Here is a 15,741-nt window from a genome sequence, read left to right as displayed (position 1 = left end):
TTTCCTACTTACCTGGCCTTTTTTTTTAACCTTATTTAACTTTTCTCTAGCTTTAAAAAAAAAAAAGTATTTTTATTACATTTGTGTGTGTGTGATCGTGTGTGTGTGCGCAAGCACATGCACTCACAAACACACACCTGTGGAAACAGAGGACAACTTGTGTGTGTTATCTGTCCCCTCCCTCCACCATGTAGGTCCTGTGTATCAAACTCATGTCATCAGACTTGGTAGCAAGTGTCTTGACCCGCAAAGCCATCTTGCCATCTCATGACCCTGCTTTCGTACGTGGATTCTGGGACCCAAACTGCAGCCTTCGTGCGTACATAGTAAGCGATTTATCTCTCAGCCATTTCCTAGCCCTTTGGTTTTGTTAAGGCAAGGTCTTTCACTGGCCTTGAATTGACCAAGTAGGTTAGGCTGACTGGCCAGTGGTCCTCAAGGATCTTCTGTTTCTGCCTCCCTAGTACTAGGATTACATGTGTATAATTACACTATGTCACCCTTGGCTTTTATTTTTTTAACATGGGTTCTGAGGATTGAACACGTTGCTGATCATTCACGAACAGGTGTGTGCGCACACACTAGCACACACACATACCACATAGATTAGAAGCCAGCCATAGTGGTACAAGCCTGTCATTTCAGAGCTCAGAAGGCTTAGGCAGGAAGATCAAGAGTTTGAAGCAAGTCTGGGTCAGCTTTCTCAGCTGCACTTAGGTTGCACATGCTGAGACCCTCTATCAGTGTTTCTTCGTTTGTTGGAAATCTGTTGTCATAATTAGGCACAGTAGCACACACCTGCAATCCTAGTGCTCCAGAAGCAGAGGCAAGAGGATCAGAAGTTCAATGCTCTCCTTGGCTATATATATAGCAAATGTAAGACCAGTCTAAAGTATGTAAGATCCTGTCTCAAAAAAAAAAAAAAAAAAAAAACCATCTTAGACAGATAGTATAAAGCCCCAAACTGAACCATGCAGCCACTGGCATTGCTAGAGACCCTGGCAGACAAATCTCCCTTCTTCCATTAACTCCTTTTCCTCCTTTCATTTTGCCTATCGGCATTGGCTATGTTGGTGTCAGTGTCTGAACTTGGCTGCTTCATTCATTTGAATTGTTCCTTGATCTCCAGATGGCCTTGTCAGTCCCTCAGGAAGGTCTTGTGTGGGTTTGTTTTTGTGTTTTCAGGACTTGAAGAGTCCTGGGTTATTACCAATGTTCATAATTCGTGATTCAGGCAAATATGGGAAGAATCAATGCTTATTTCAAGTACACCCATGTCCTTTGACTCTGCAATATTCCTTCCAGAATACATCCTGCAGACACATCAAACTAAATACCTGGTACAATATGCATGAGCTGGCTTCTCTGGTTCTTCTGGAACCCCAGGGATAGGAATGAAGACTGCTCCATTGTTCATGGAAGGGCATCTTTTCATTAACTCCCCATGTCCTCACACTGTGGAGGATTTTGCCATAATAAAAAGAAAATGAGCAAATTCTAAACCTATCTTGGGACAATGCTCAAGATGAATTGTTGCATGAAAAAAGACAGGTAAAAAAGTAATATAGTCTGCTGTTTTGCATATTGTATATGAGAATATAATTGTGCGAAATAGGATATGTCTAACAACGTATGCATAATAGATTATACATAATGACCTGTGTGTAATTATGCATAACAGTCTGTGCATAATGTGTGTGAATAATTTTTGCATAAATGCATATGTAAAATTTATCTCAGGGGCAATACACATAAATTGGAGATATGGAAATCACCATGGGAGGGGAGATACGAAATTCCAAAGCTCAGGGGAAAAAAAAAATTCCTTCTCTCTGTTCAGCACTCTTGTGCATCCTTGAAAGTTCATAAATGAGAATCAAGTAACTAATAACAATTAACAATGTCAGAACTCAGTTTCAGAGGTCACCACAACCAGTGATAAAACCTTTAAGGTCTTAATTCACAGAGGAAACCCATAAAGAAAAGTTAGAAGGTGAACATCAAGGACCAGCCACAAAATAAAAATTTAAAATAACAGTTACAAGCCAGGTGGTAGCACATGCCTTTAATCCCAGCACTCAGGAGGCAGAGACAAGCAGACCTCTGTGGGTTCAAGGCCAGCTTGATCTACAAGCAAGTTTCAGGACAGCTAGAGCTATACAGAGAAACCTCGTCTCAAAACAAGCAAGCAAACAAACAAACAAACAATAAAAAGATAATAAATAAAATACTACTTCCATTAATGTCTGCAAATATGCAACACTTGAAGGAGGGAGTTACCTCATCGGGTAAAGCTGATGACCTCAGTTTGATCTCCACGACCCACATAAAGAGAGGAGAGGTTGTTCTCTTACCTGTGCATATGCACCACAGCTCATGCCCATACACACACACACACACACACGCAGACATAAATAAAGTAAAAGTTAAAAACATCTCTAATACAAGACACAAAAGATGTTTACTGAAAAAAATGAACAAGGAGCTGGATGAGATGGCACACACCTGCAATCCTAGCACTTGGAAGGAAGAGGCAGGCAGATCTTTGTGATACTGGTCTATGGAGTGAGTTCCAGGACAGTCAGGGCTACACAGGGAAACCCTGTCTTGAAGGAAAAAAATAAAGAAAAGAAAAGAAGAGAAAAGAAAAGAAAAAAGAAAGAAATGAAGGAAAGAAGGAAGAAATGGAACACTCAGAAGATGCAGGCAGTGAGATGGCTCATCAGGTAGAGATGCCTGCATCCTGCCAAGCTTGAAGACCTGTGCTCCATCCCTTGAACTCACATACTGGAAGGAGAAAGTCAACTCCTCAAGTTGACCTCTTACCTCTATACCTGTACTGTGGTGGTGCGTGAACACATATGCAGGCACGTGTGCGCACACACAAAGACAAGCACAAACACACCGAATTCAATTTAAAAACTTAATTGAATTTTCTGAAAAAGAAATACGACCTTCAGCCCCAGCATATTCTGATGAGAACATAGTCAACAACACAGCTGCTCAAAACCTCGTGGGCTACTGCCCATCACCCTTTCTCCTGGGGTACAGGCTGGGCATGCATTTTACTTTACAATTATTGCTGTTTCAGATGACATTCCCGTCAAGGCTTTGACATTTAAATGACAAATGTCGAGTCTCAAAACCCAGCACAGAAAAGACATCTCTACTGAATTGGTAAAAGCAATTTTCATTTGCCAGTTTGCAGCCTGAGCCCTGTCTTTGCACAGCCACGTAATTCCCATAATTTGGGAGATGACTCACTATACCTGAGTCGTGACACTGAAGGAGGCATGATTCTCCTGAGGGACCCTAAAACTTGGTCTGCCTCACTCTTTGAAACAAAGCATCTTCCAGCAGGCAATTACTTGCCTTGTGTTTTCATTCTCTTGCAAGTCACAGGATTGACCTTTTCTACCAAGAGGATAACTCACTTTTCAAAAAGCTTCCATAACATTTCAAGTTACAAGCTGCAGAATGCAGGGCTGGGAAGATGGCGCAGTGTAAAGAGCGTGCTGCCAAACCTGACCTCCTGAGTTCAATGCCACAGCTGTCCTCCAACCTCAAAGAGCCTGCCATGTCATGCTCCTGCTCCCACTCGCTCTCTTTCTCTCCCTATTTCTCTCAATTGTAAATATAAAATTTAACATACACGAGAGACAATGAGGATGTCACTCAGTTTGTGGAGGACTTGCCAAGCCCCAAGTTTGATCCCTAGTGCTGCATAAATCGGGCATAGCAGTGTATATCTGTAAGCCTGGACCTCTGGAAGAGGGGTCAAAAGTGTCAAGTTCAAGGTCTTCCTCTACTATGGTGTGAGTTTGAGGTCCTGGGCTACATGAGGCCATGTCTTTTTTTTTTTTTTTTAAAGACAAGATTTCTCTGCGTAGCCTTGGCTGTCCTGGAACCTGATCATAAAGATCCACCTGCCTAGGCCTTCCCAGTGATTGAAGTGGTCTTGTCTTGAAAATAAAAATTCAAGCTTGGTGTGGTGGCACACCTTTTTAATCCCAGCATTCAGGGAGGCAGAGGCAGGCAGATCTCTGTGAATTCTAGGCCAGCCTGGCCTACAAAGCAAGTCCAAGACAGCTAAGGCTACACAGAGAATCCTGTGTAGAATCCTGCCTCGAGAAACAAAACAAAACAAAACAAAAAAGTTAAATAAATTTAAAAATAACAAGAAAAAGAAGAAAATAAATTGTCACAGAAGGACACAAAATTCTCAGGGAATACTGCATATCACCACAAGGGGGGGTCTCACTGGGTGAATATCTACACCACCCAGTTGAAGACTAGCCCAGTTAGCAGCCACAGGTAGAGTGGACATCCAAGCCCACCCACTAACACAAATATTTGTGTTTAAAGAGAACATGGGGGGGGGTGTTCCAAAGAAGTGAAACCAATATTCAGAAGAGATAGCTGCCCATCCATATTCATCAAAAGCATTATTTCCAACAGCCAAGATGTATATCAGAGACAGAAGCCATCTCCAAACACACCAGACTGGCCTGTCAGCTGTTTTAGGCTGAAACTGCCCACAGTTGGACAGGGGAAAGGCCACTGAGCCTGCCTCTCCCTGGAGCAGCAGCAGACCATGAAGATCCTTTGGGGGAGGGTCCTTCCAACACCACAGCTGGAATAGAGCCTCGATCACCACAGGCCAGTGACTGGGCTGCCCTGAACCTGTATAAACACCACGAAGCAGCCCTTATCTCCCCCAGCCTGACGCCCAGTATATCTCCTAGTGACAGCCTGGAGTTTACTCCCCCAGTCAGAGACCCATCTGTCTTGTCACTCCTTCTCAAAAATATTATTCTTTGTCTGAAAAATATAAAGGCCTACTTTGGCCTTCGCCCTCTTGTACATGTAAAATTGATGAAATTTGTATGGCTTCCTCCTGCTCCCCGTTGAGCCAGCACTACCTCGGAGGAACTAAGCAAGAAGAATTTGTTGCACTCATTTATTTATTTTTAATTTTATTTGCTTATTTAGTGGGATGTGCACTTGACACAGCATGCATATGGAAGCCATCGGATAGCTTTGGGGAGCTGATCCTCTTCTCTTATCATGTGGGACCCGAGGATCCCAGTAAGGCCATCTGTCCTGGCAGCACTCATCTTTACACACTGAGCCATCTCACCAGCCGCTAGAAGGGTTCTTCACTTCTTTCTTGTGCAGTCTGTCTGGTTTCCTCAGAAACTATGAACACCAGTAGTCACACACACACACACACACACACACACACACACACACACAGTACATGAAATAAATGTAATTTAATTACATTGCTTCTAGTTTTTCCCACCATCTCCAGTTTCCAAAGTCTCATTAAGACATTTGGTGCTTTGACACTGGGGTGACTAAATTGTCTTGATTACTCTGTAACATTCCTGATGTAGCTGTTAAAAGTTCTGTACCCCCACCAAAAGAGAAAAAAATTTTAAAAAGTAAATAAACAAATCCCAGGGAATATAGAATAATCAGCCATCTTATTTTGTCTTGGCTAGGGTATCACCCCTCACAGGGTGTACCCAGTTCCACACAGAGGTTCAGGAGAGTGCTTAAACACATCCCACCAGCCTTTGCTCTACCTCAGTCACATCGTGAGACTCCATCCCAAGAAATAACGCTCCTAAACCCTCTGTTACAGAAGCATCACTGGCTGAATGCCTTAGGGAACTGACATCTTACCTCAACAAGGTCTTCAAACTAGGCCTGGGCCTGGGGCTCACATGTAAGCCTCTTTCTGCCTCCAGTTCATTCTCTCTCTCTCTCTTTCTCTCTCTCTCTCTCTCTTTCTGTGTGTGTGTGTGTGTGTGTGTGCGTGCGCACGCGCACGTGTGCATGTATGTATCTCCCTTTCCCTCTCGTTTTCCCTCTCCTTCTCCCTTTCCCCATCATTACCCTTCTCCCTCTCCTCCTTTCTTCACCTCCCTCCCGCCTCCATCTTGCTGTGTGAAATTCCCGAGAAAGTACCAAATAATCTCTTCCATCCAGTAAGTCTGATTCTTCAGATATTTTTCCATTTTCTCCTATGTGCAATCCACATGGATGTAGCTAAACATGTTTCGTAGGTGCGCAGATGCACATGTGTGTGCCTACATGTGCGTGGGATCTACGAACATAGGTGTGCATGTAATATGAGGAGGCCTGGGGTTGCTATCTTCCTCCGTCACTCCTCTTCCTTATTCGCTAGAGTCTCTCAATCAAACCTGTGTTCACCCGACAGCTCTGAGGATCCCTGGTATCAGATGCCTCCCCGACCCTGCATGTATGTGAACTCTGGTGATCTGAAATCTACAACTTGTGCCTGCATGACAAGTGTTTTAAGCACTGAGCTGTATCTGAATAACACTGTTGCATGAGATTAAGCTCTGATCACCTTCCCATCTGTACCCTGATTTCACACCCCTTTGCCCCAAGGCTGTCTCCCACCAGGTAACTATCACAGCGGGCTCTTTCCCTGCCTGCACCTGCCCCGCAGACTGCCTTCCCTGAGGGAAGACACCAGAGGCTACTAGGAGCCACTCTGCATTCAGGTTTTCCTTCTCATCAAGCGTCATCGCTGCCAAACTGAAGAATGCGATGATGCCACAACAGCTGAAACCTCTTTGTCCCAGGAATTGAGTTTTCCAGCTCCCTCTCATGTCACGGGACTCTCATCAGATACATGTTATGCTGTTCACTGTATAGCCTCATATACTCAGAGTTGTAACTGGACCAATGAGAGGGAAAATGCATATGGTGGTGAGGATTGGTTTGGAATGTTTCACCGCTTTTTTATTTCATGTGTGTGCTTGCATATGTGTTGGTACAAGCATGCGGTGCTTCACATTTGAGGGGCAGAGGGCAACATGTGGGTTCTTTCCTTCTACCGTGTGTGTTCTGGGGAAACATCTTGGTGGCAGATGCCTTTTTCCCCTGAGCCATTGCACTGGCCCTCAGCATAAATTCAGCCAAATCCTGAATTTGTGTATCCCTCTAAAATTCAAATATAAAAATGTGTGGCGGTGCATGCATTTAATCTTTGCACTTGAGAGAAAGAGGCATGTGGATCTCCGTAAGGTCAAACCAAGCCATGTCTACATTGCAAGTTCCAGGCCCACTGGTGAAAGCCTGTCTCAAAAATAAGGTGGAGTTGGGCCACCCTGAGGAGCTGTGTACACATGTTACATACGGTACACATGTGAGAGTATAGATAGATAGATACACAGACGCACACCACCACACCACAGAGAGACAGACGGAGACACAGAGAGAGCCAGAGACAGAGAAAGACAGAGAGACAGAGATAGACACAAACACAGATGGAGACTGAAAGTCTATTATCTGCCATCTACTGTGGTTGAAATCTTTCCATTCCCTTCACATAGATGGGAAAGTAAAGATTTTTAATTGCTCTGAGTCACGCAGGCAGCAAGCTGAGTCTCAGACCCATATCTCCTGATTACAGGGATGTTCCTGTAATAGTCTGAAGGACTGTCCCCAAATTGCTTCCCTGTGGTTGCTATGCCAAATGATCACAAGCTGCATGATTTTAGATGTCGAAGTTATTCTCCTCCAGTTCAGGGTCTGGGTCCCTGAAGCTAGTGTCTACAGTGCTGACTTCGTCTGGCTCTGGGGATAAACTCTCCTCTCTTTTCTTCCTGGGCTCCTGCTTATTGCCAAAAACATTTGGCCGGTTGGCTTGATGATGCCACATGCTTGGCCCTGTCTGCACCCTCACAGGGTTTGCCTTTCGTTGTGCTCTTTTGAGTTTCCTATAAAGAAACACCCTTAGATTCAGAGTCCATCCTATCCAGAATGACAGCCTTCATCAACAGAACTCCTAAGGCTTCTGTTTAAAATTTTTTAATTATATTGTGTGTATGTGTGTGTGTGTGTGTGTGTGTGTGTGTGTGTGTGAGAGAGAGAGAGAGAGAGAGAGAGAGAGAGAGAGAGAGAGAGAGAAAGGGAGAGAGAGAGAATTCCCATACGCACTGCATGCATGCCATGATTTTAAAAATGGAGATATGAGAGGATACCTTTTAGGAGTTTCTTCTCTTATCCTCCCATGTGGGTTCTAGGAATCAAACTCAAAACATGAGTCTTGGAGGCAGACACATGGACCCACTGGGCAACCTCTCCAGCCCTCAAAAACATTCTATTCCAAACAGCATCATACCTGAAGTTGTAGACAAGTTTGGGGGTGAGTAACACCACCCACCTCCAGAAGCATTTCTTCCATTTCTTCCCCATTCATTTACCTCATCTCCTCTTACCAAGAATCAACACATCCCATAGACTCTACTTCCATGCTCCTTAAAACCATCCCCCATCCTCCATCTTTGGAAATACCACCCTAAACCAGGGTACCACAGCAACTCCTCAAGAACACAACAGTGTTCCCTCACTGTGCTCCCTGTTCCAGTGATGTCCCATAGCCACAATCTCCACAGCAATCAAAGGGACATGTAAGTTGCAAACCAGAAAACGTCGCTTCTTCAGACCATGAGGACAGAGCTGGCAGTGAGGGGCAGGCAGGGTCACTCAGTGACACACTTGACACTAAGACTGACAACCTAAGCTCCATCTCTGGGATCCATGAGGTGGAAGGAGAGAGTACAGTTCTGAGAGTTGTCCTCTGTCTTTCAAACACACTCTGAGGTGTGTGCACATGTAAGTACTCACCCACCCAAACTAACAAACACAATTTTAAAAAAAAGAATTTTAACTGGTGGTGAAGTCCAGACTCCCTGGTTGCAGATACCTACAAGAGGTAACATGAAAACATCTAGAAAAATCACATGCACATTTTCCATTTGGCTCAGAGGCAACTGGTCAGGATTTAACTAAAGAACAAACGATAGACAAAGCCTTGAACCTGCCAAGGCACAAAATCTCAAATCTGAAAGTGGTCATGGCCTTGATTCTGCAGACACACAATATCTTGAATCTGCAACTCCAGTCTTGAGAGTTTGTCCAAAAGTCAGGGCAAGACTGGGGTGACAGAGCGATGTGATAAAACTGCCAGTGGCTTCTATCATGCTAGGATGATTCTGATTTTTGGGTAACAAAAACACAATATAAACTCATCAGGAGATTGATCTGTAAAATTATAGACAATCTGCATTATGCAATGTTCTATGGCCATAAATAACTTATTTTTTATTTTTTATGTTATGCATACAGGTATTTTGTTTTGCATGTATATGCATTGTACCATGTGCGTGCCTGATGCCGGGGGAAGCCAGAGGAGGGCATCAGAGCCTCTGGAATTGGAGTTATATATATGGTCATGAGCAACCATGTAGATACTAGCAATCAAACCCAGATCCTCTAGAAAAAGAGCAAGTGCTCTTAATCACTGAGACATCTCTCCAGCCCCATAAAGAAGAATTTTAAATTATTATTAATAAATTTAAATATCAGTTTAACTACTGATACAACATTTTTTATGAAAAGAGTTCTTAAAGTAACCTGGGCAGGCGGGGTGGTGCATGAGGCAGAGACAGTTGGATCTCTGTGAGTTTGAGGCCAGCCAGGTCTACAAATCAAGTCCAGGACAGCCAAGGATACACAGAGAAACCCTGTCTCAAAAAACAAACAAGTTCTTAAAATAGCAAACAATGCCAAGCTAGTCAACTCTGGTTTAAAAGTAGAAGAGGCAAGGACATGGGGGTGCGGCTCAGCTGACAGAGTGCTTCTGAGCATGCATGAAGTCCCAGGTTCCATTTCCAGCATCAAATAAAAACAGATTGATTACACCTGCAATCTAAGACTGGAGGATGGAGGCAAGAAAAGCAGGAGTTCAGGACCATTGCTGCCACACCCAAGGACCTGAGTTTAATCCGCAGGACCCAGGTGGTAGAAGGAGAAAATATTTTTCTATAAGTTGTCCTTTAACCTTTACACACACACACACACACACACACACACACACACACACACACAAGCACAAACACAAAATAAAAATGTAATTTAAAACAAACAAAAGCTAAAGAGACAGCTCAGTGGTTAAGAGTAAGTACTGCTCTTCCAGAGGACCTGAGTTCAATCCTCAGCATTCATATCTAGGACTCACAACTGCATGTGACTACAGCTCCAGAGGATGCAACACCCTCCTGTGATTTCCTTGACATCCACACATCTAATTAAAAGTAATCTAACCATGGTGGCTCATGGCTTTAACCCCAGTATTTGGGAGGCAGAGGTAGGCTATTTCTGAGTTCAAAGCCAACAGAGAGAGTTAAAGAATAGCCAGTTCTACACAGAGAAACTCTATCTTGAGACACCAAAAATAAATAATAGAATAGAATTATTTTGAAAGTTAAGTAGGACTGGTGAGATGGCTCCTCAAGTTAAGGTGCCTGCTACCATGCCTGACAACCTTAGTTAAATCCCTGGAACCAACATAGTAGAAGAAAAGGACGCCATAAACTGTCCCCCTACACATGCAGAGCATGGCAGCTGTGTGTTTACAACACACACACAAACACACACACTAAATAAACCCTTTTTATTTAATATAATTATTAAATCAATTCATTGAATAAAAATTAAAATAATTTAAAAATAAAATAAAAAGCCAAATAGGCAAAATATTGATTTGGTTATATGACTAGACAGACAGATGGATAAATAGACAGAGTGTCTGAATGGATGATGCTGTGCACGGTTTGTAGGATGGGCAGTACCCCTTTGAAAATTCTGTGACTGGCTCTGAATGGTAGAGGAAAACCGGTTAGAAGCAGCAAGCACTCGTGTAATTTGCCAAACAGATGGTTAGCATTAAGTGCTTTTTTCATATCTTGGAAGGGGCTGCCTCCCACATGTCTGCAGGAAAGCAAGGATCTGCCCCCATCACTTGGACATAATCCTGCCTGCTATCCAACACCGCCCGAGCTCACTGGAAACCCCATGGAATTCTGGAGACCTGAGGGTCCACGTGGCCACGCAGCCTCGTGTGAACATTCTAAATGTTTGCTTCCTCTCTCTTGAAAATGTTCCTTCCATCTGTTCACGGTCAGCAGGGCCAGGATGAGGGCAAGTTGGGTGCAGCCTTTTTAATGTCAATTCTTTTAACTCTTAGGGAAAATAACCGGAGGTGAAATATTAACATTTTAGGGGTTTGTATTTTTATGTCTTTGTTTTTTAGACAAGGTCTCTTGTATCCCAGGCTGATCTTGAACTATTAATCCTCCTGCCTCTGCAGAGCACTGGAAGTACGAGCATTCGACATCAAACCTGGTCTACATGGTACTGAGGCTCCAACCCTGGGCTTCATCTGTGTTAGGCAAGGACTGTCCAAATTAATCACAGCCCAAATATCAAATTTGAACTGATGACAGGGTCAGCAGTAGGACGGGGCAAGAGAAATAATGTTTGTCACCCTGTTTCTAGGGAAGATTTTGGCGTTGTGCTCATGTGGGTTTCCTGTGTTGCTTTTCACTTCCTGTGGTGGGGTGCCTGTGTGTGTGCCTCCTTGTGGCCACCAGTGGAGGCCAGAATTTGCTGCTGGCATGTCTTCTTCCATTCACTCTTCCCCTTATTTTTTGAGAGAGAGAGAGTCTCATACCAAACCTTGGAGCTATTGCAGCAGGATAATTTAGCCAGGGAAGCCCCTGGATCTGCCAACCTCTGCCTCCCAGACCTTGTGTAAACAGGCATGGGCATCCATGCCCACCTTGTTAATGAGTGCTGAGTATCCAAACTCAAGTCCTTCTGCTTGCACAGAAAGCGCTTCCCCCACGAGTGTTCTCCCTAGTCTTATGTTGTTTTACATTCTTTGAAATACTGTCTTTGCAGTGTAGACCTGCAACCCCAGCTGCTTAAAAGGCAGAGACAGGAAGATTGCAAACTCAGGATTTCCCTGGGGGCCAACAAGATGGATCAGTGGGTAAAGGGGCCTGCTGCCAAACCAACTGCCTGAGTTCAATCCTAAGGACTAACAAGGTAGATAGATAAAATTAGCTTTCCAAAAGTCCTCTGACCTCGACTCCTGATTCTGTGGCATTTGTACACACACATACACACACTAATAATAATAATAATAATAATAATAATAATAATAAATTAAAGAGTTAACTGAACTACAGAGTAAGTTCAAGGTCAGCCTGGGCAACTAAGTAAGATCCTATTTCAAAATGAAAGTAAAAATAGGGCTGCAGATGTGACTTGGTGGTAAAGCTCTTGTCTAGCATGCACAAGGACCTACCTTTAACCCTCAGTACCATGTAAAAATATTTCATTAGAGCTACAAGTCTGGTGGACTACTGGCATGCCTATCCTGTGAAACTGGAGTGCCTGGGTTCCAGTTCCACCTCTGGAGAAAGATGGAAGGAAAAGAAAAAAGGAAGACTGAGTTAGAATAAGGTTTACTTAGAATAATGAGGTTCTTGGGCTTCATTTGCTAACCTAGTCACTCCTGCCCACCGCCCTCAGCAGTGCACTCATGCCCACTGCTAGCACTGTAGTCCTCTTTGCCCGTAGATCTGGCTTGAAGAGCTGACTAGTCTGCTCCTAACCATGCCCACATCTCATCCTCCCCGTGAGAACTCACCACCACTTAATGACAGGATAAAATCGAAAACTGATTTTCTTCCATGTTTTCCTCTAAAGGTGAAATCCTGTCCTCTTTCCCCCGGATCTCCACATCTGGACATTTACAGGTGCTGCACACCCCAGTTGGCCTCTGTGCTGCTGCCGGTGGCCTGAGCTGTCCCATCTGACTTGGGCCTGTTTTCTCACCTTCTTTCCCTTCCTGTTCCTAGAGGTTTCCAAGAATGCAGGCTGCTGGCATTGCTGGGGGATCCCAGCAGGTAGTTCAGCATTTGAGATAACAGCTTCCCATAACAGCACCAGTCTCTTGCCAGTTCTCCCCATTTCAACCAAAAAGAACCTGCTAAACGCACCAGAGTGATTCCAACAATTCTATATAACATTTGCCAATCGTTTTATTTTTAAATGTCTATATGTAGGTTTATGTGCAAAATGCATGTAGAGTATGTTTATGTATGTGCACGTTTGTGTGTGAGTCAGTGTTTATGTATGTAAGTGCTGCTGCTCTGTGTGCACCATACATGTGGAGGTCTGAGGATAAACTGAGGTGTCAGTCCTCGCCTTCTGCCTTGTTTGAGATGAAGTATCTTTGTTGCCCATCACTGTGCATGCCAACCTTGCTGACCCTTGACCCAGGCATCTGCCAGTCTCTGGCTTCCTTCTAACTCTGGGAATGCTGGTATTACAGACCTGCATCACCTCCAAAGGCAAATACTTTACCTATTCAGCCATGTCACCAGCCCATCAGGTACCAAAACACTTCCAACAGCCCCACAAAACTTCCTGTTATTTTCTTTAACTAAATAAAAATGACAACGCACTCATTATATGTGTTCGTTATACAAATTCACTGTATAAATGGGTTCTATGAGGACATTTTCATCATGTTCCTTATTACAATGACCTCTTGTTGCCATTTCGTGTTCCCTTCCCTTTTTCTCTCCAGTCTCCTTCCTCTACCTTTATAACAGAGCACAGCACTTTGGGGGTGGAGGAAGGAGAATCAAAAGTTCAAGTTCAAGCTCAGCTACATAGTGAGTTCAAGGCCAGCCTTCACTATATGATACTCTCTCAAAAAACAAAAATGGGCCTGTGGAGTTGGCTCAGGGGGTAAAAGTGCCTCCTACCCAATAAAAGCCCGAGTTCAGCATTCCACAGTTGCATGGAGTTCTTTGTTTAGGTTTGAGGCCCTGCAAGCTTTGTTCTGTCCACGATCTCATCATTGTCCAGGTGTCATCACTGTTAGGCAACTGTGTTGTTGAACTTCATGAATGTAGCTTGTCTGACAGTTCTAGGAGACAAAATCTCACAGCAAACTTTCCTCTGGAATGGAATCTTTCTTTCCCCTTCTACTATGATCCCTGAACTTCTAGTTGATGAATTGATACACACAACTTTAAAAAGCAAATAGTCCCCATTTTACCTACATATACATACAAGCTGGTGTGTATGTATGTGTGATGCACATATATGTTGGGTTCCACATATGAGAGAAAATATGCAACATTGGTCTCTTGGGTCTAGCTTGTTTTTAAGCAAATGGCAACCTCCAATTCTATCCATTTTCTTTTTTTTAAAAAAAGAATTTTTTTTAAAAAAGAAAAGATTTACTTAATTTTATATGTATGATGCTTTGACTATGTGCATGTCTGTGTACCATATTCATGCCTGGTGCCAGGGGTCAGAAAGGGTGTCGGGTCCCCTTGAACCAAAGTTACAGATAGTTGTGAGTCACTGTGTGGGGGCTAGGAGCCAAAATAAATTCCTTTACAAGAACAAGTATTTTTAACCACTGAGCCATTTCTATGGCCCCATCTATCCATTTTATTGCAAATAACAAAATTTCCCTTTTTTTTTTTTACTTTTACAACAGAGGAGAGCTTCAGTTGGATCTTCAGCAGGTGACGGCACCTGGTCCAGGGGCTCTTTTGTCTTGCACTGTGGACATTCAACTCTGGAGAATTCTTTGCTTTGTGAGTGAGTGTATGGGATTTTTGGGAGGAAGATCCTTTCTTAGGGTATTACAGATTTTCAGTTCCTAACTACTCCATTCTAGTAAAATCTTATTTTTATTACATGTAGTGTGTGTGTGTGTGTGTGTGTATACCTATGTCTATATTAGTCAGGGGATGACCTGCGGGAGTCATTTCTCTCCTTCCACCATGTGGGTGCAAGGCCCAGAACTCAAGTCATCAGGCTTGGGAACAAACCTCTTTATCAACTGAGCCATCCTCTTAGCCCACAAGCTCATCTTGTGTGGCAACTAAACCCGTCTCCAGACATTGCCAGATGTTTCTATTCCTGTTGGAGATCAAGTTTCATCTGTGCCTGTCCCTGTTGCTTTGTTTGATTTTACCTCTTTAGGCTCCCACCTTCTTCAGAAGGGAATCACATTGGCTTCCCATGAGCATTTGCAATGTCAAAACTTTAAACTGATTTAATTTAGAGCTTTAGATTTAACAGATGCACAATTGCAAAATAGTATAACAAAACTCAACTGTTGAGTCTGGAAAGATGGTTGCAGTGGTTAAAAACACTGGATGTTTGTCCAGAGGATCCAAGTTCAGTTCCCAGTACTGAACATGGTGGCTCACAGTATCTGTAACTCCAGTTCCAGGGGGATCAAATGTTCTCTTCAAGCACCCGGTACTCATACCAAGCACAGACATTCATACAGGCAAAACATTTATAGACATAAAAGAAATAAAATTTTACACACAGTCTGGTACTGAGGCTCACTCCTGTGATCCCTGCACTCTGGGAGGCAGAGTCAAGTGGATCTCTGTGAGTTTGAGGCCAGCCTGGTCTACAAAGTGAGTCCAGGATAGCCAAGGCTACACAGAGAAACCCTGTCTCGGAAGAAAAAATTTGCACACACACAGAGACACTCAAACACACACACACACACACACACACACACACACACAATGTTGGGGTTGGGAGTGGAGATCAGTTGGTAGACTGCCTGCTTACCATGAAGCTCACAAATCCCATACCGTCACTCACACAACAAGCCCAGGGTCCAATCCTCAGCACCTTTGTAAAATCAGACATGGAAGCACAGGCTGGTAAGCACTTGGGTGACAGAAACAGAAGGATCACTTTTGGCTATGTTGGAAGTTCAAAGATACCCTGGAAGACAAAGGGCTTTGTTAGGAAGGAAGGAAGGAAGGAAGGAAGGAAGGAAGGAAGGAAGGAAGG

At 43.6% G+C, this 15,741-nt stretch overlaps 1 protein-coding gene across 9 annotated transcripts in view; it reads left to right on the top strand.

The window, feature by feature from the left end:
• Usp29 (ubiquitin specific peptidase 29) overlaps nt 1–15,741 on the top strand; it is a 215,687-nt gene that overhangs the window by 154,818 nt on the left and 45,128 nt on the right. For 4 of the 9 annotated variants that reach the window (XR_008721805.1, XM_055622170.1, XM_055622166.1 and 1 more), the window contains one exon: nt 14,414–14,513. The exons of 3 other annotated variants lie outside the window; for them this stretch is intronic. The gene's annotated coding sequence lies outside the window, so the exon portion shown is untranslated. Of the gene's footprint in view, nt 1–194; nt 327–11,882; nt 11,935–14,413; nt 14,514–15,741 lie in introns of those variants that run through there. 2 more of the 9 variants (XM_055622168.1, XM_055622171.1) reach the window with 2 other exon arrangements.

Source organism: Psammomys obesus, unplaced genomic scaffold (assembly GCF_907164565.1).
Source record: "Psammomys obesus unplaced genomic scaffold, mPsaObe1.curated_primary_1811, whole genome shotgun sequence".
NCBI lineage: Eukaryota > Metazoa > Chordata > Mammalia > Rodentia > Muridae > Psammomys > Psammomys obesus.
This window is presented reverse-complemented; position numbering and strand designations above follow the sequence as displayed.